The sequence below is a fragment of the Candoia aspera genome, chromosome 5 (assembly GCF_035149785.1).
Source record: "Candoia aspera isolate rCanAsp1 chromosome 5, rCanAsp1.hap2, whole genome shotgun sequence".
Lineage (NCBI taxonomy): Eukaryota > Metazoa > Chordata > Lepidosauria > Squamata > Boidae > Candoia > Candoia aspera.
In genome coordinates, this window is record NC_086157.1 from 45,867,873 (window position 1) to 45,888,966 (window position 21,094).

Sequence of the window (21,094 nt, forward strand, 5' to 3'; positions counted from 1 at the left end):
AGCACATGGTTTATCTTAACTGTATTATAAAATCCCTCAATTTTTATAAACAACCTGGAGCATATGCATAAATGTTAGCGAGCCATTTCAGAATGGAAAAAAGATGTGGTGCTTTCATCCTGCATGGTCATAAGAAACAGTCATTGTCCCTTTGGTAGGGAATGTACAGAATCTCATTGGTGGGCAGACTCTTTTAGGACAAAAAACCCACCCTGCACCACCATCTTCTTTCCTGCTTTGCTGGCTTCATTAAACAGTGGTAGCTCTTATACAGGATCATTCCCTTTCTTTCTTTCCACAAGATTGCTCTGTAATAATATTTTCAAAATATATTTATTGCCTGAGTAGTAGCAATAACAGTAGTAGTAGTAGTAATCATTATAAATAATCATAGCAGCAGTACCAGTACCAGTCTTGAAATTATAAAGTACAACACAATGTATAAAACCAAGGAACTTGAAGTGGACTCTCTTGTCAAGGCAGCCTTTACTCTTTGCAGAATGTCTGCTCTCTAAGCCTTCTTTTTCCTTACTGCAACTGGTTCTCATCCAACAGTTTAATAACTCTCTGAATATTTGATGATGGCTGTGTGCCTCCAGTGCTGCAACACATTTTAATTAGTAGGGGGGAAATGAAATGGAGGAGACAAAGGAAAGGTTGATGAAGGCAACAGAGACAAGCACAAACATGCAACCATGGCTTTCCCAGACATTGTGTCCAAGTAAGGCAGGATGATGAAAGGCCTTTTCCAGGATCCTGCTTAGAGCCGCTACCCAATATTCCACAGGGAGGGCTGTGGTGTCTTGCTGCCCTCGAGAGCCTTGACTGGAGTGCCATGGGCTGCACTCCAGAAAAGAATGGAAGCCAGAACCAAGATAGGAGAAATTAAATGTTATCCCGTTTAAAATGAAGTACTTAAACTTAGGATGATGACTTCCTGCTGAAATGAATTATTTCCCCCTTCTGTTAGATTAAAAAGTATAATTTGGTGTAAATTTTTGGAAGTTGCACTCAGTGCTCTGGAATTGTCTCAGGTTTTGCATTTCTGATTTACAGCAGCACCTACTGATAATTTAAAATATTTTTAGTTTACTGCCCTTCAGGATTTCAGTGTGGGTGCATGGTTTCATTTCAAATGAACCTAACTCAGTTTAACCAGTGATCCATTCTTGTTCTTTATATCTGCATAAGCTGTTCATCATTAGCATGCATTCTGAACTGACGAGTTGGTTTTCAGTCATTAACATGAAAAGAACAGTTGCTACAATGATGAATCAAAACCATAAATGAATGTGGCTTAAATTAGGCATGAGAGACTTCCAAACATGTTTTCAGTTTTCTACGTAGACCCATCTAGTACATGTCACACTCAGTCAGAATTCTTATAGCATTCATGTATCTCTACAGCACACAGTTTGGATTGTTCTGTTTAGTGAGAGAAGGCATGGTAAGCCAGAATATGAATTCTTCACAATTCTGGCTTACCAGTAATGGTAATTTTTTTTGTGGGTGGGGTGGTTGTCTTCAAGTCAGTTTTTGACTCCTGGTGACTGCATGGACTAGTCCCTGCAGTTTTCTTGGCAAGGTTTTTCAGAAGTGGTTTGCCATTGCTTCCTTCCTAGGGCTGAGAAAGAGTGACTGGCCCAAGGTCACCCAGCTGGCTTTATGCCCTAGGTGGGACTAGAACTCATGGTCTCCTAATTTCTAGCCTGTTGCCTTAACCACTGCACCAAACTGGTTCAGTTGTAAATATGGTCCTTGTATAATTCTGTTCTTTGGCCTATATTAGTTGGAGGTGAGAGTCATATTGGCCACTGAGTGGGACACTAGAGCCAGACCTTGACAAAGAGATGCCTTGGACATGGCATAAACAATGATGATTTGATTTGATTTGCTTCTGTATTTATTTTAGAAATAAGTTAATGAAGTATAGTAAATATGAGTGTTCCTCATTTATTTAAAAAGCTTTTCTTTTGTGACTCTGTTAGACTTTGGTGGCAACATCTAGAGGACTTCTGGGGGGTTTGTCAAAGGATGGGAAATGGATAGATAACACATGGAGGTGGGATGCCAATTAAAGTGTATATTATTATTAGATCATAATAATTAGTATAAAGGCCAGCTTATGATACAATTCAGATGCAATGTCTAGGTATGTGCACACATATGATTTCTTAGGCAAGCCTAACTTAAGAAAGTCAACATGCATTTATCTACAAAGCTTCCTTGAAATTCTTTAAATGTTTTCACTCCTTTCCTCTCTCATTGTTATCCACACAGTTGCTAAATTTAATCAATAGGCTTTGCTAACTCTGTCTCTAGACCCTGTAGTTTTACTTTTGCTTTCTACTACCCAAGCCCTTCCTTGAAGAGGGGAAACCAAATCCTTTTCTCAATGCCATCCATTTTCGTCATTGGCACATTCACTTGCAGATCCTTCCTTCCAGACTCTTTTTTCTATTGCAGGGTCTGTCCCTCACACATCCTCTCCCCTGATCTTCTTTCCCATCTGTATCTCCTTCCCTGCTCAAACCTGCCCCTTGCAAATTCTGATCAGAAGGAAAATTCCTACATGAAGTCACACAGACATTTTCAGGATGCTTACAGGACTTTAGCCCTTGCCGCTGGCAGATCACTAAGAAGGAAATAAACCCTTCAACCTTGACATTTTTAAGGCAGAGAAAAAGAACAGCTTAAGCCATGGCAGCTCAGCCTGCCATACCACACCAAAGACTTTCAGGGGATGAATATAGCTCTTGGGCATCAAATTAGGAATGCTACATGAAAACCAGTACAGGTTCTGCTGGACTCAGAGCTTTAGTTATGCAGCTGCTTTTTCAGGACCTGCTCTCTTAGTATCACAAACAAATCCAAAATAGATTAAGTTCCTTTTTGCAATACTTACATTTCCATGGTCTGTATAACTTCCCTTTAGCTTTCTGTCCATTGGAAAACAAGGATCAGTTTTGAGTAATATGTTGGAAGATGTTTTGCAGCTTCTCCAAATCTCTTTTCTTGTAGAAGAATCTTCTACATTTCTACCTTATAATTAGGGTGTAGGACAATTTTCTTCAATGCTGTTTTTAAATTTGCTTCAAATCAAATATTAAACATCTTTATTGCAGTCAAAGACCAGTACATAATAAAACTCAGTAGTATAAAGCAGGTTGCATATACTGCATATAAAAAGAATAAATTGTAAAATTAATTGGGCATATCAATCAGTTGTTTGTAGATTTTATACATGATATAACAGAACTTAGCTACATTAGAGTTACAGTCATGAATATCTGGAAATAAAAACTGTAAGTAAAATTGTTCAGAATGACCAGGAAAGTTGCTTAAACGTGGGGTTATGTAGAGTAAGCAAGATGACCTTGACTGGAATATGTAATAACCATTACTTAGACAAAGGAGACTGAAACATTTTTTAAGCCCTGAAAAACAAGGTAACATCAGAAGCACTCAGGCAGATGCCTCCCTGATTCACTTGAGGATAATGAATCCATTCATGGACAGCTAGGACCACTGAATGGAGCAGAGCTTAACACAGTAGAGAAGCTGCACACAGAAAAAGTATATTATCTAAAATAGCTTTAATGAAAATGTTAGGGGTTATTGATCTTACACACTTAGCACTCCCAAGCATAAAGAATCACACACTTAGACAAAGTAGGTTCAAAAGTAAGTAAAAAGAGTCTTACTGATTTATTTGATTCAATTACATCCATCTTCAAAAGAAAAATGATGTTCCTTGTTTCTTCTGTTCTTTCTCTAAACTTAATGAACTCTCAGCCTTCATTGCTGCCAAGAGCTGCGTGGAAGAAAAGGGAAAACTCCTTTTTGAATTCTTAGGCCCACCACATGGCCCAAGATGGAGGAAGAGGAGCTACATGCCTCATGCTTCTCTCCCAGTGGTGAAGAAGGAGGAAGTGAGACAAAGGAATGTGGGAGTTGCAACAAACAGCTTCCTCACACATAGAGAATTGCATCATGGGATGAACCTATCTATATGCTAATGAGGCATGCTGATTTGCTGAAATCTCCAACAGTTAAAAGGAGCAAGGAGGGAGGTACAGCACAATCAGACTTGCAAGGTTCTGTTATTATAACCAATTTCAATAAACATCGTTCTTGTCTTTCTCTGGAGTTGATTTCCTGGTCTGGTCTGGCTAATGGGGCTGAAAGGATGTCAGTGTGCCAGCATAAAACAAACAATATAATAAAATGCATTTAATGGTTTAAATAGTCCTTCACCACATGGGCAAACCTTTAGCCCAAATGGGATATCTTTGTATTTCCCTTTTAATGGCATCAATTGAGCCATGAAGAATGCCTCCCTACATTTAGGGACTGTAATTTAACCTAGGTATCTAGCAGGTCTAAGGGGGGTGAACAATTCAGAGGCTATTCCGAAGCATTGATGCAGCCACAGAAAAGTAGCATCATCTAGCTCTGAGCCCTTCATCTCTTGGAAGTGTGGGACTAAAAGTAACTTCTCCTTGTGGGTTAGATTGATTCTGGTTGGAGCAAGCGATCCTGCAGGTTCATGGGTGCTAAACTATGAAGGGCTTTGAAGCACCTTAAATTGTACCTGGCAACCAATCGGCAACCAAAGCAAGGACCACAGAATTTGTTTCATCTTTATGAGTCAGTGAAGACCAATGGAACATTTTTAAGGGAGGCTCTTGTAAGGTCCTACACACATATATGTCACTCTTAGTTACTTATGCACCTCTCACTGGAGATGACAAAGAGGCTCTCCTTCTCCACACCAGGGATTATTACATGCAGTTCTGCTGTTAATTCATCATGAGATTTCTCTCAGTTTTATATGTATAATTCTGTGATCATATCAAAACATTATTCTAGAATTCTTGTACTATCATTATTTTCTGGGAAAAAAGAACAATAGTTAAGATGGCAGAATTTCTATTGTGTATATGTGTTATTTTATGCAGTATTTCAGAGTTATTTCAGTCCTGTTCAGAACTGTGGAGTTCAGCATCTCCAATAATTAACTAATCATTGTAGGTTCATGTATGGAATGCATACAAGTCAATATTAATAACCTACCTAACTTCATCTATACTTTCTGTCAATGTCTAAGTGTCTTCCAAAGAAGTTTGCTCTACCTTTTCCAAAAATCAATGCATTATACAACTAGCAACATTGCAGTACATCGTAAAGGACTGCTTAAAATGATGAACTAAGTTTCCAGCAATGATTTAAATAGAGATATTCCTATAAAAAAGAACCTTTTTATGTATTTTTTTTTAATCTATTCAATCATGTCCAATTCTCAGAGACTGCCTGGACAAGTCCCTGCAGTTGTCTTGGCAAGGTTTTTCAGTCATGGTTTGCCATTGCTTCCTTCCTAGGGCTGAGAGAGAGGGACTGGCCCAAGGTCACCCAGCTGGCTTTGTGCCTAAGGTGGAACTAGAACTCACGGTCTCCCAGTTTCTAGCCTGGTGACTTAACCACTACACCAAACTGGCTCTTTTTATATAACAGGTCGTTTCTAATCTGTAACTGCTTTAACATCTCTTTGTAATAATACTTAGCTATGAAATAGCATTTTATGGCAATCTGAATAATTTGTGCTCCACCAAGATGTTGCTCAAATGTAAAGAACTATTCATGAATTGTAGACTTCTTTTTTTTTTAATGCTTGAAAAATAGATAAAAATATCTCATAGTTAGTAGTTAGGCCAGGTTCAATAAGCATATGCTATAACCTTTCCTTTACTTCATATTTTGTTTTCTTATAGTTAGCATCACAGTAAGAGAATATGAATGTTTTGCAAACTGACCAGTGGGTCTTGAAGTGTGTGTGTAGGGCGGTGGGAATGCAAGTCTTAGCAAGAGGAATTAATATAAAAACTGAGAAGCATTTAGCAGGTGCCCCTGGAATAGAAAGTAGCTTCTTTTACATTGGAGGATGGTAGATAATCTTTAGGGAGAAGTCAGAGAAAACAATATGTTCTTCAGCATACACTGATTTCCAGAATTATCAAGGAAGTCTATCCCATGAGTATGGTATAATCACCTCATAAGTAAGGGAACCAATCAGAAATCAGAAGATCCATGTGAATATAGAGGGAATATGCTAAAGAAGAGGGGGTGTTCCTATAGGAAAATTCCAGAGGCCTGTAAAATCTCCCATCCTATAGAGAAGGGATGAGAATATTCCATCTTCAGCTATGAGACAGCTTGTATTGTTCATTTACTCCCATATGACTCCTCCTACCAGCAAGACTGGCAAAACAAATCACAAAAGCTATTTCCACAGTATGTTTACTGTGGTTACCAAACCAAGGCCCTGACTAATCTCTTCAAAATTAGACATGAATTGGAAGTTGCAATAATATGATTCTGATTTTAGCATGTTCAGGAGGGAAACAGGCAGGTGTTCTTGGTGTGGATATCACAATAAACCAGAGAGAGAGCTCTCATTATTTGTTTATCTGCTCCCACTAGCAGATAAACCAAGTGTGAGTAAACATTGTGTACTGGCATGCTATTCATTTATGATTAATAAAATGTGCAAATATGACTAATTTATTGAAACATGTTTGTTACATAAAGTATTATAAATTTTGTATTTCAGTCTTGTCCCTTCCTTCCTTCCTTCCTTCCTTCCTTCCTTCCTTCCTTCCTTCCTTCCTTCCTTCCTTCCTTCCTTCCTTCCAACTTTTTGGTGCTGCATTCTACCCTCAAACTCCAGATTTCTCCTTTGCTTATAACTACTGATACAATATATAGCAGGTATTGAAACAGGGTAAAATACAGACAATTATAAAGCTAATTACTTTCTCAAGATATTTATATTCCTTGGCTGTTCCTTTAAAGGCAATTTGCTTGAAAATGCATAGTTCTTCACTTAGAATTTAATGGAGGATATTATAGGACTCCTAAGATGTTATTATTCATGTAGAAGTATGCATGACTCAAATGTAAGTCAAGTACTGAAAATAGGCTGGGATGATATGAAGTTCATGAAGCCTTAAATTTTAAGTCTATACATATCTAGGAATAAGCTCCATTGGGTATGTTGGAATTTACGTTTCAGTGAGTAGGAATGAGGTTCTAAGCATGGAAGCTTCAGGGCCTCTTCTTTAAGAGTAACCTGAACATATAATAACTGGAAACATTACTGAGTGACTTGATCACAGTAATGAGCACAACAGGAAAAATTAAATATTATATTCCCCCCCCCCCCAAAAAAAAGTAAGATGCTTTTACCTCCTGGCAGGCTACAAGTCATTTACCAGGGAAAGCATACACAAATGAGAGGTTCTGTCAGGTAGATTCAGCTAAGCCATTATGTACAATTCTGCCATAATTTGCATGAAAGGGATGTTCAGATACTGGAAGGTCCTGATGGTTTCCCTGATAGTTTATTTCAAATAGAAAAAGGGATCAAAATAATTGCATACTTAAACCATTGTGAATTATTTAATTGGATAGAGTTTCTGCATTGCACCACCAGTCATTTCAAATCAGGATTAGCCCTTTAGTTATTACATTTGTTAATAAAATGTAGCCCAATAACAGCACCCAATGAAGCATTAATGGTAATAATGTTTTTCCACTAATAAAAGGATTGAATATACTAAATTCTGCTTTTACAGCTGCAGTCTCCCAGTACAATTGACTTCATCTGTCTTGATGTTTGCAGCAGTTCAGCATGACCAAAGAAAATGTTGGACTCTTCATTATTTATAACTTTTTCTTCCTACCAATAAAGCAAAAATGCTATAAACACAGTTTCCATGGGAACTCAACAGAGGCTCAAATTACTACTTTTTCCTTATTACCCATCCCTCTGTGGCCATAGGTAAGAAGAAACTGGAATTGTCTGCTAGTGATAATGGAGAGGTGTGGTGGTACTGATGGTGGTACTTTCCATGTTCTACCAGGAGATCCTTAAAACTGAAGAACCTGCATGTAAAGTTTGTATTCTATCACTGAACTTTTGATGTTGCCTTAAAAGTTTAATCTATTATTTTTTCTTAGGAAGAAACATAAGAAGCAGCGAGTATCTAGTTCAGTGTTTCCTCTATTATTTGGCCATGGCTTTTTGAGGTTTCAGACTATACCTGGAGGTACCAGATGTTGAACCTGGGTCTTCACCATGCAAACCAGATGTTCCACTATTTATACCTGACTATTTCTGCTTCCTCCACCCTGCTTCAGATACATTGGTCATGCTGGCTGGGTTTTATAAGAATGGATCTGGAGGGCAATAAGTTGGGGAAGGCTACATTATATTCCACCAGGATCTAGAAACTATAATTTTCTCTGCAGCACTTCAGATTTAAAGGCAAATAAAATAAAATAAAATTCAGAGTACTGGTGGCTGCAAATGTAACACTACTGCAAATATGTGTTTTTCCAGCTTAGTAGTAAAGTATATGCTTTGTGTGCATCTTACTATGAGATGGGTATGCATGTATGTACACACACATACATAATCTGATGAAAACACCTCTAGATTCCCACTTTGCTATTAGACATTCAATAAAATTTAAACAAGATACTTTGCAAAGTATCCTGTAACTGGAACATTCCTTTTTCTTCTATGGCTTCATGAAATGGTTTATTGAATGTTTTGCTAATACAGTATATGGAGACGCTTCATTGCTGAAGAGAGGGAAAGCTTATAATCCTATTATTATTATTATTATTATTATTATTATTATTTCCATTGCTGAATTTGAGATTTAAGAGGATTGTAGAGATTTCTTGCTAATATGCTGGGTTTGGAAAAAGTAAAATAAATGAAATCACAGAAGTATTTTTGACTGCTTTTTTTCATATAGGAGCATTACTAGGAGAAACAAATGAAAGCTTAATTACCTTCTAGAACTGGCAGGTTGTATGTTCTTTTTTGGGGCATTTATTTTATAATGTTCACATTTTGGGGTTGTGGGCTGGCTGTACTTTATACCTTTATATACTGTATGCAGCAAACTGAGTTAATAGTATGAACACTATTCATGAGCCCTAAAGATAGAGAAGAAGTTGAACTATATATTCAGAAAATGAAAACCTACAGAACTATCTCAATAGTTAGAAAGTAAAAAAACATAAAGCTGATCCCAGAGTTGGTGCTGGAATCCCCTAGATTGTTAGTACTGAGTAATTTCAACATCCACTTTGGCCTTGGCCTCCCTGGTACAGTTCAAGAGTTCATGGCAGCCATGATCGCTATGGGTCTGTTTCAACTGGTCTCAAAGTTGATACAAGTTGCTGGTCATAAACTCAGTTTTGTCTGTTTTAAACAAGATAGTATTTCATGGGTAAATTCCCTTGTGGTAACTTGCAGTCATGAATGGATACCTGGTTAAGATTTGACTTACAGTCATTCTCCATTTTCATTGAGGTGGAGATGGATTGAGAGATGCTCTTGGATCCAGTGGTTTTCTTAATCATAGAGTTATAAAACTTATATTATAGGCAATTCTGTTGATGCTATGGTTGAGTCCTGAAGTAAGGAACATACCAGGGCAGTAGACCCAATTGTCCTCAAGTACTCTCTCTAAGCCTCATAGTATATCAAAGAGCTCCATGGCTGAAGTAGCAAGAAAGAAAGCTAGAACATAGATGGTGATAAGAAAGCTAGAACATACAGTACTTGTTTCTGATAAGGAACAATCTACAGGTTTGAAAGCTTACATTGTGGAGGTACATACAGAGAATAATCTATAATTTTCTGCAGGCTTTTCTCCAGTTCAGAGTTTCAGGAAAATTAACTTCTGTTCCTGAACCTCTGAATTTGGAATGATTTCTTTGCTGATAAAAATCTCTGAGATTTTAGATGACTTAGTTGTTATTTTAGATCCAGAAGCAAGAGATTGAGGTATCCAAGTATTCCTCTTATGTGGTTAAATTGGATCAGTTTCAATCAATAACCCTGAGGATGTTGATAGGCTGCTCTGTCCTTGCCTAATGTGTAATGGGCTGTGAGAATAACCTTGGGAGACAGGAGGAAGAGCTTCAGCCTAGACAGTGGTCTGATAAGAGAAATCTAAGTCCAAAAGAGGGATGGGAGTGGAGAGAACATCTCAGAAGGGACTGTCCCTAGTTCCCTGGAAAGTAAAGGCAGGGCAGGTGGGAAGCACTTTCAGACTTGCAAGATTCTGTTGCTGTAACCTTATAATAAAGGTAGTATTAGTACTCATGGTTTTGGTTTTGTGTCTGAACTAGCTCAAAAGGCTGACAAATGTGACTTATCGGTAGTCATCACTTAATGACCACAATAGGGACCGGAAAACTGGTTGTTAAGCAGTGCAGTTGTTAAGTGAGTCACCACATGACCAGACCTGATTTTATGACCATTTTTACAATGGCAGTTAAGTGAATCACAGGTTGTTAAGTGAATCCAACTTCCCCAATGGGCTTTTTTGCTAGAAACTGGCAAAAAAAGTTGCAAATCGCTATCACATGACTGCAGGACGCTGCAACTAGTCATAAATGTGAGCTGGCTGCCAATTGCCTGAATTGCGATCACGTGACTGCAGGGGTGGTGCGACATTTTGTGATGGTCACAGGTCATAAAGTACTGCTTCCGGGTCCTCGTAACTTCGGACCATCATTAAACGAACTGTCATTAAGCGAGGACTACCTGTCATGAGTACTGATGGTGAGCAGGAGGGGGCCCCTATCCAGGGGGTAAAAATGCATGTGTAGTTTAGAGACTTTGAACTTTCCTTTGAAGAAACTCAGAACAGACCTACCTTGATTTTGGGGTTTAATCTGTGAGGGCTTCCCATGGCCTTTCAGTTTGGCAGGATTTTCTGTCTAGTAGAGTAGAACAATAAACACTAGAGACTCAAGCTACCATCTCAGCGTGGTTCTTTGGTCTAAGATAGGACACTACCCGTATATCTACTGTATCTGCCAAGAAGCTATGGGAGGTGGCCTGTTAAATGTTATTAATGCCTGTTGGAGGGTAGGAATGGATAGAAAAAAAGCCACACACATTCATGCAGAGGGAGAGAGAGGGAGAGAGAGAGAGAAAGAGAAAGAGAATGCTAATGAGTGAATATAGTGCTGTTTACTACTATACAAGCATAATGCAAAGTATATTTACAAGATTTATGTGTATAAGTGCTTATCTCTATATATCTATCTATAGTAATCTAGCATAAGTATGTATTCTAATACCTACTTAATATTTACAACTTAACTAAGCAACTTAGATTTCTAATACTTTGCTTATAATACAAACTGCTTTGCTGCTAGTTTCTTCCTCCTCCCACACTACCTTATCTACAAGCTTAGGAATGCTAACAGCTTCTCCCCTTAACTTTCTCTTGCCCAGTTCTCCTGCACTTGAACCATGTGGAGTTCGCTCTGCCACCTTCTAGAGCTCAGGGCTTTTTGCTGCTGGCTCTTTTCTGCCAGTTTCTCTTTGGGCTCAGCTGCCTCACGCATCTTCCTGGATCTTCTCCCTGGCCGGGGATCTTCTGGCTCCTGGCTCTCCCAGCTGTTGCCTCCTCTGCTCCATGCCTTGTCCAGTTGCCTCTCACTCCAGCAGCATTGCCTGTCAAGCCTAGGAGAAACCCCCCTCCTACTGTCTACCTGCTCTGGCTTCTTTTATACTTCTTTCTTCTGAACCCAAATGTCAGCCTGCAGGTGCTTCTAAGTGGTTTTAAATGATTTCCCCTTCTTTATCTGCAAGCGCCTATGTGCAAAAGCTGGGCAGCTGACTACCAGACCACTGAAAAGAAAAAAAAATGGTGACTTTAATGGTTTCAGAGCAGTTTATCCCTCACAATGCCTCTCTAAGGGAGGGAAGTTGCTGACCTGTTTATTATGACATCCTCCCTTGATCCCTCAGACATGGGCAATTAGAAGCCTGATGTAATCTTCCATGTTTCGGCATGGTAATTCACAGCTTCAGGCAATCCTAGATTAAACAAATTATCTAAACCCAATTCAAACTGGCTTCAGGGTGGGCTGTGATTGAGGCTGCTTTGGTCAGCTGATGTGTTTTTCTGCTTTTCTTTTATATTAAAAAAATGAAATGATTGCTCTTCTTTAGAGAAATAACTGAAGGGTGCTTCCTATTTCTTCCTCAGTGCAGCATTTAGGATTTTAGGATAATTAAAGTCTAGTTTTATACACAATCTGGAAGAAAGACAGCATCTCTGTCACTATTTTTAATTTAGTGCTTTAAAAAAAAATACTGGCTTTTCAGTAATTTCTCCCAATACAAATAATTTCCTTGATAAATATTATTTAAATATTTCAGTGATAGATGAAGTCATTAAACAAAGAGAATTTTTTTTTCCTTTTGGTAGTTTGTGATTTGCGGTGCCTCATTTGCTGTGCTATCTAATTCTTTTATTTGAAGCAGTGAGTGACTGAAGCTAGATCCAGTGGTGCCAGTATTCCTGGGTTAATTCTTGACTGAGTCAACTGTGCTATTGAGTGTATGTGAAAGGTGAAAGGTCCCCTGTGCAAGCACTGAGTCATGTCTGACCCTTTGGGGGGACACTGCTTTCGTGACGTTTTCTTGGCAGACTATAGTGGGGTGGTTTGCCATTGCCTTCCCTGGTCGTCACCTTCCCCAGCAAGCTGGGTACTCATTTTACCGACCTCAGAAAGATGGAAGGCTGAGTAGACCTGAGCCGGCTACCCAAGACTCCAGCTTCCTCTGAAATCGAACCTGGGTCATTTGAAACTCTGAACCCAGAGTTTCGGTTGCAATGCTGCCGCCTACCACTCTGCACCACATGAGGCTGTTGAGTGTATGCAGCCTATTTTTCTTCAGCTGGAAGTCCCACTGAGTTAAACAGAGCTTATTCTCAAGCAAGTAAAGGCACAATGAAGAGTTATATCCTATGGGCAGATTGGCCCACCTAGTCTTCTGGTCATCCAATCAAGTGATTCCCACCTGTCCATATCACTTCACCAGAAGCAGAAGCTAAGTCCTTAGAATCATTTATTAGCTCCTTGAGGTAGAATTACTCATTGGACTGGAAAACTAAAGTGCTTTGGCCCTGTTTCTGTATCCTGATCGATTTTCATACCAGCTGCAGAGAAATTTAGAATAAAAGTGGCCACCTACTTGTTTCACATACAGTACACAGAGCCACACACCCATTAATAGACTTATTTAATACACACACAAAGCCAACTGAGATATTAATGTTACTAGTAAAGTAAAGGTAAAGGTTTCCCTTGACATTAAGTCCGGTCGTGTCCAACTCTAGGGGGCAGTGCTCATCTCCGTTTCAAAGCCGAAGAGCCGGCGTTTGTCCGTAGACAGTTGCGTGGTCATGTGGCCGGCATGACTACACAGAACGCCATCACCTGCCCGCTGAAGCGGTACCTATTAATCTACTCACATTGGCACGTTTTCAAACTGCTAGGTTGGCAGGAGCTGGGACTAGCAACGGGAGCTCACCCCGTCATGCAGATTCAAACGGCCGACCTTCCGATCAGCAAGCTCAGCAGCTCAGCGGTTTAACCCACAGCGCCACCGCGTCCCTTCTATTAATGTTAATTAACATTAATTAATTAATGTTACTACATGCAATCTAATTCAAGGGCTGAATTAGATCACAAGGACTGAATTAGATCATTTACCATCTGGATTTTATTTTCACCTATATTTATTGTTTATTTATATTCTGTATTTTATATATTGTAATTATATTGTATGTTTAGTGTCTTATTATTTTATTGTAAACCGCCCAGAGTCTCTCTGGTGGGAGAAGATGGGCAGTGACAAATTTGATAGATAGAGAAATAAATAAATAAATAAATAAATAAATACAATTGTGCTGGGATAGAACATAGTTGGGATAGAGCAAGTTACTTCTAAAGAAAGAGTACAGGAGCCATATGGCTGAGGTAGCATAGAGCCTCCCACTACAGGGTGAATGGAAGCTGTACTAGTAGTTCAGTTTAGAGATGCTGGGTATGGTGCTTCAAGTAAATTTGACTTAGAGATTGGGCAGGGATTGGAATGAAGGAGGCAGAATTCTGAAAGTGGTCCTCATTAGAATTTGGACCAACAGTATAGCTTCTCATGGAGGCAGGAGACTGACTGGAGCACTTCTATAGCTCTTTTTTCGCCCAAGTTCTAGGCCTGCTCCAAAAAAATATAGGAATAAATCCATTATAAATAAGGAGAAGTGCTTCTACCATTCCTGCCTGCTCCCGAAATCAGACAGCGCAATCCTATGCCCTCTCCAGAAAAGTTCACAAAATCACTCTAATTGCCATTAGTTGAGTTTTAATTGAATTTTGCTAGATCTTTGACCAAAGAAAATTAGGCATATTCAGGTACAGGAAAAGACAAAGAGAAAAAAATCAATTGCCACTGTAGCAATGTTTTATGCTGATGTCTTGTTTTACCATCTTGTTTTTAAATTATTATTTCATATTTTATGAAATAAATGTTTGTATTTTAATCAGTTAACATATTTTGATCAAATTTGCTTTAAGTATTTTCTCAGGAGTGTGGCTGTATGATAAAAATAAAACATTAAGCATTTCTTAATGTGGGGATTATTGAAATACTGTGGGTGGGACTCAGCACAGCAATTGTTAGCTTAAAATCATACATCTGCAATCTCACTGCAATAAGATTAGCAAATTTCTCTGACCCTTTTATCCAATTTATAGCACACTGCACATATTTTTTTCCTGCACATTTTCTACACAATACCAATTTTTATATTAAAAACATTTTCTATATTCTAATCATAACTGCCCCAGGTTTGCACTGATTTTCCTTATTGACTATGGTCTTTCAATAATAATAAGATTAGAAACAAAGGAAGATTTCATGTTTGGTCTCATTGTTAAGGATTCTTTTTCATAATCTGAGGACATCTGCAATAATGCAATCACATTTTTAATCCAGCAAGTCAGGAGAAAGCAATTAAATTAAGGGAAAAATAAGAAGAAAAGTATGTTTACATCTAAAAGAGAAAAGGAAAAGAGAGGGGAAAAAAACCAGAAATATTATTTTACAATGAGAAGTGAAGATCAAACGATAACCCCATTCCCTAATCCTCCATGGTACAAGGTCATATTATTAGAAAATAAGTCAGGTATTGTATGTGTAAAATACTTGAGAGAAAAGCATCAACACACAGCAGGACTACTCTCTAATAAGGATCAAGCCCCAAAAACAAATGACAAAAGGGGCTGTTAAGCTCAAGTCACCTATTATAATTTATTATAAAACTTCTCTGAAAAAGGGAGGATATTAAAAGGATGGGAGGATAAATAAAAAGAGATGGAAGAATTCTGCACTTCAGCCTAAGCTGTGGGCCTCATATGCTGCTCCATCTATTTCGTAAGCCAAGTTCCAGCATCTTCTTATATACTGTAGCTGCTTCCTGATATGGGTGCCTGCTTGCTTTAGCTGGGCAGATGAGATGACCAATAGGCCTTGGTGACCCTGATGGGTGTATTTAGTCTTGGCACATGCTCCCAGCATTCTTTGCTCATCCCTTCCAGGAACCCTGGTGAAGCAGCATAGCTGGACTTGGGAATGATTGAGTCTAATATGGTGATGTTAAAGCAAAAAACTTGATAAATTAGAGCAATGGCTATTCTAGGAAATCATTTTTGAATTTAATAACTGTACAGTCACTATCCTTATATATCGTATTCTTGCAAAAGAGCTGGATGGTTTAATCAAGGTTGCCTTTCAGTTGTGAAGATAGAGGTCAGATCTCATTAAATGGTCAAGTAACTTCAGTAGCTGGCAGTCTAACAAGTCTGATAAATAAAACTTTTTGAAAGATCTTAATTTTTAAATAGTGGAAGTAAAAATTAATTTGGTTCTTCATTAGAAAATGGCATGTAGAGACTAATAAACATCAGTTAAAGGTGCAGAGAGTGATTGTGGGCTGTTCATGGACAATAGTTTGCCCTGGACCAGACAATTCCTGGAAATTACAGGCCAGTTAGTTTCTGGACAAACTGGCAAATAGAATAATAAGAGATAAAATTGTGAAGAATGGAGAGGAACACATTTTGCTGGGGAGAAATGGCATAGCTTTAATAGGGGTTGGTCTTGCCTCATTAACCTGCTTCCATGCTTTGAAAATGGCCATAAACATGTGGATGGAGATGTTGACACTATACTTGGACTTTCAAAAAGCTTTGGATGCAGTTCTTCATCAAAGATTCTTGAGTAAGATGAGTGGTCATGGAACTGCAGGGGAGATTCTCCCAAAATTGGTGTCTGATTGAACAACAGAAACAAAAAAATGGGAATAAATGAGCAATGTACACAATTATGGATGAAGGATGGTAAGAAGTGGGGTTCCCCAGTTCTGTTCAGCTTTTTCACATCATGTATACTGTTCCTGCCCTCTGGAATACCATCGCCCTGGAGGTTCATCTAGCCCTGACATCCATGTTCACATCTTGGTAACATTTGAGTAGAATATGTACTAAATAGGGCTTCTCTGTTATATAATCTGTTCCTGGATCCAAACTGAGTCACATCAAAACAGCTTCACATTTCTAATAAATTCTGTTATGCACTATTTTAAGAAATATTTTTAAAGCATGACTCATCAAGCTAATTGTATGTAATTCATTGCAATTTTTTTCACATTGCTTGCTTTGGGAAGAATAACATATGTAGACAACTGGCCAATTGTCTGGAATAGGTTTTATTAAACAATTTTGTTAAAACATCTATGCCAGTTTCATCCATTTATTTTAATATTTCTGCATAGATGCCATTGTACCCTACTGCCTTGCTAGTTTTTAAAGTTTTAATTGTTTGTATTACTTCTTTCTAACATATGTTTTAGCCCTTGCATTCATAATTAAACCTATAGTTCACTTTCCTGCATCATTTTATCAACTCCACTGCACAAGATCAGACTATCTTCAGTTAGAATGTCTACCTCTTTCCCCTTTCTCTTAATTTTAGAGACATACAACAGATCTATTTGTCTTTTATTAGTTTTATTTTAAAATTTGTGTGCTTTACTATTTACTCTTCAAACATTCCAATGACATTACCATTCACTTTTGGTACATTTTGGCTATTAGGCTGTAAGCACAACCAAAGTCCAGTAATTTCCAGGCCTTTCCCTCCTTTTCATACCTGTGACACTTACTAATTTTGCAGCTGTGTTGATGTTTTAATGCTGTTGTATGTGTTTGTACTTTGGGGAAGCATAAAAGAGCAGGAATACTCAAAATAGGAAGCTTGTGAGTATTTCTATTTCTACATTTATCAGAACTTTAGCTCTGTTATTGTCAGGTAGACCAGACAGGAAACGCAACCAGATAAGCTAATTTTACTTTATTGTAAAGCTACATTAACAGAATCTTGCAAGTCTGAAAGTACAATTCTCCTGCCATCTCCTTTACAGCTCAAGAGACTAGAGAAGGTCCCTTCTGAGCCTCTTGCCCCACCCCAACCAGCTGTGGGCTATGCTGTCACTTATCTGACCATTTCCTAGGCAGTATATCTTTGCCCTGTCTCCCAAGGTCTTTCCCACATACCATTACAGTTATGTGAACTTGTATTCATTTAGGTTCTGGGACTTGGATGGACTGAAAGCCCAAACATAAGTATTTCCATTATAACTGACCTACTACATGATACTCTACTCTACTCTACTCTACTATTACTATACTATACCAGTAGTCCTTGACTTATGACTATTCAACTTACAACCATTTGTTTAGTGACTGTTTAGCGACTGTTTGAAGTTATGATGGTGCTGGAAAAAGTGACTTATGACTGGTCCTCGCACGTACAACCATTGCAGTGGCCCCACAGTCACAAGATTGCAATTTGGGCACTTGGCAACCAGCATGTATTTACAATGGTTGCAGCATTCGAGGGTCACATGATCACCATTTGAGACCTTCCCAGCCAGCTTCTGACAAGCAAAATCAATGGGGAACTGTGTCATTCACTTTATGACTATGTGATTTGCTTAATGACTATGTGATTCACTTAACGAGCAGGTGAATCAGCTTAACAACTGCCACAAAAAATGTTGTAAAATTGGGTGTGGTCACATGATGCCTTGCTTAATGACCGCTCCACTTAACAATGAATTTTCTGGTCCCTATTGTGGTCATAACAATATGACAGGGAGGGGGTCCAAGAGTGGATGTGTGGAGTTTATGTGTGGGCACTCACCCCTTGAGTGATAAACAGGGAGTGAGGAGTAGTGGGTGGAGTGCCACCTGCTGACTAATCAGAGAGGCCAGTGAAGGAGGCAGAGTGGATGTGGGGATGATGGTTGGATTCAACAGCACTGAGAGCATGAGCTGAAGTGCTGGGGAGCCTGCCACCACCACATGACTGATTGGGTGTGTTTGCTGATGTATGATAGGATGGAGGAACCCCTAACCGGGGAATCTGGAGGTCTGGGATTGGGGGAAAATGGAATTGGAGGCTCTGGGGAACTTAGGGTGGACTATTAACTTTAAGGTGGTGATGGGGCAGGGATGCCACAATGGGAGTCAGAGGGCAGGACATCTTCAGGGAAGACACCCCTGGTGTTTGGTACTGGTGGTGTGTTTTGGTCCTCTGTACTCAGACCCAGCTCCTGGACAGCAGACCCACCAAGCCCTGGCTTCCGGCTGCTGCTTCTTAATACCAGGTTGGTTAACAACAAGGACCCCCTCATATGTGATTTGATCACTGAGGAGGGGGCAGACCTGGCATATATTACTGAGACCTGGCTGGGCCCTGAAGGGGGGGTACCCCTGTTGGAAATGTGCCTGGCTGGGTTTATGGTATGGCACCAGCCAAGACCCCAGGGCAGGGGAGGAGGGGCGACTGTTGTCATCTGGGAGTTTCTGTTGGCTTTCAGGGGCACTGCTCCTCAAGTGGCCAGCTGTGAGACCCTGTTTTTCAAGTTGGGTGCCCGAGAACAGCTGGGATTGTTGCTACTGTACCAGCCTCCCTGCCACATAGCAACCTCCCTGCCTGAGCTGCTGGAGGCTGTCTTGGGGTTAGCAGTGGAGTTCCCCAGACTTATGGTTCTGGGGGACTTTAACCTGCTGTCCCTGGGGCATGCCTTGGAGGCAGCTTGGGAGTTCATGGCCACCATGGTGGGACCCAACTTGGAACAGTGGCCTCACACCAGACTTGGTTTTCTTGTCAGAGCAGTGGCAAGCTGATCTGAAGGGAGAGTTACATCTGTCCCCTCTTTCATGGTCAGATCACACCCTGGTGGCCTTGAGATTCTCCTATGCTGCCCCCCTCTGCAGGGAGGCAGGGCCCATTCAATTGGTCCGCCCCTGGTGACTGATGGACCTGAAGGGGTTCCAAAGGGAGCTGGGGCTATACCTGAGGATCTGCTGCATGATCCAGTGGAGACCCTGGCTGTCACCTGGAATAGGGAGGCAGCTGGGGCCTTGGACAGAATTGCGCCCATGTAACCTCTCTTGTCCCATCGAAACCAACACTCACCATGGTTTATGGAGGAGCTGAGGGTTCTGAAGAGGATTAAGAGATGTCTAGAGTGCTGCTGCAGGAAGATAAGGACCAAACCCAACCAAACACAAGCTAGAGCCAGTATTAAGGCCTACCTTGTGGCGGTAAGAGTGGCAAAAACATCAATATGCCTCTGCTCTTATTGCATCCACAGAATGCCACCCAGCAGCCTTATTTAAGATCACTCAATCCCTTTTGGGAAAGGTGGGCCCAGTGACCCACCTGCAGGGCTGTGCAGAGGAGTTTTCTGGGCATCCAGAGAATAAAATTGCTTGAATCCATTCCAAGTTGGATTCCAAGCATGTGGCATGGCCTGTGGAGATGCCTGGGGAACGTACTTACCCAGTTATCTGGGAACAGATTGACCCCTTTGGGTCCCAGGAAGTGGACAGGGTCATCTGGACTGTAAATGCCTCCACTTGTCAACTAGATCCATGCTCCTCCTGGCTGGTGAAGGCAGCCCAGGAGGTGATGTGTGGTTGGGTCCAGGAGATAGTCAATTCATCCTTGAGGGAGGGAGTGTTTCAGGCTGCCTTTAAAGAGGCACAGGTGCACCACCTCCTCAAGAAACCCTCGCTGGACCCCACCGTGCTGGACAATTTTTCTCCAATCTCCCATCTTCCCTTTTTAGGGAAGGTGGTTGAGAAAGTGGTGGCGCTACAACTCCAGAGGATCCTGGGTGAAACAGATTATCTGGACTCTTTTCAGTCAGGTTTCAAACCCAGATATGGGACAGAAGCAGCATTGGTTGCACTTCTGGATGATCTCTAGCGGGAGTTGGATGGGGCAGTGCATCCATCCTTTCTCTTCTTGACCTCTGAGAGGCTTTTGATACCATTGACCATGGTATCCTTTTGGGTTGGCTTAGGGAATTGGGGATGGGTGGCACAGTTTTGTTCTGGTTCACCTCCTTCCTCCGGGGCAGGTCCCAATCGGTGGTGATAGGGAGCAAGAGATCCGGCTTGCAGCCCCTCCTTTGTGGGGTGCCGCAGGGTTCAGTACTCTCCCTGCTCCTTTTTAACATCTACATGAAAGCACTGGGTGAGATCATCCATCACCATGGGATGAGGTATCATCAATATGCAGATGATACTCAATTATACATCTCCATCCTGGGTGACATACTGTAAGTAATGCTGTAACCACCCTCTCTCAGTGCCTGGAGGCTGTAGGGCTCTGGATGGGGAACAATAGACTTCAGCTGAACCCTGATAAGATGGAGTGGCTGTGGGCTATGGGCTCCTCAGTATCCAGGAACTTACCAACTTTGGTTCTGGATGGGGTTGCACTGCCCCAGACAGACCCAATGCAGAATCTGGGGGTCCTCCTGGACTCATGACTCCTGCTTGAAGAGGAGTCAGCAGTCATGGCCAGGAGGGCCTTTGCTCAACTTCATGCTGTGCACCAGTTACACCCCTTCTTGGATCAGGAAGCCCTCCGTTCAGTCACTCATGCCCTACTCATCTCCTGTATAGATTATTGCAATGCACTCTACATCAGGCTACCCTTGAAGAGTATCCCGAAGCTACAGCTCGTTCAGAATGCAGCTGCATGAGCAGTCTTGGGTGCCCAAGGAGGGTACACATAACACCTTTGCTGCGGGAGCTGCACTGGGTGCCAGTTTGCTTCTGGGTC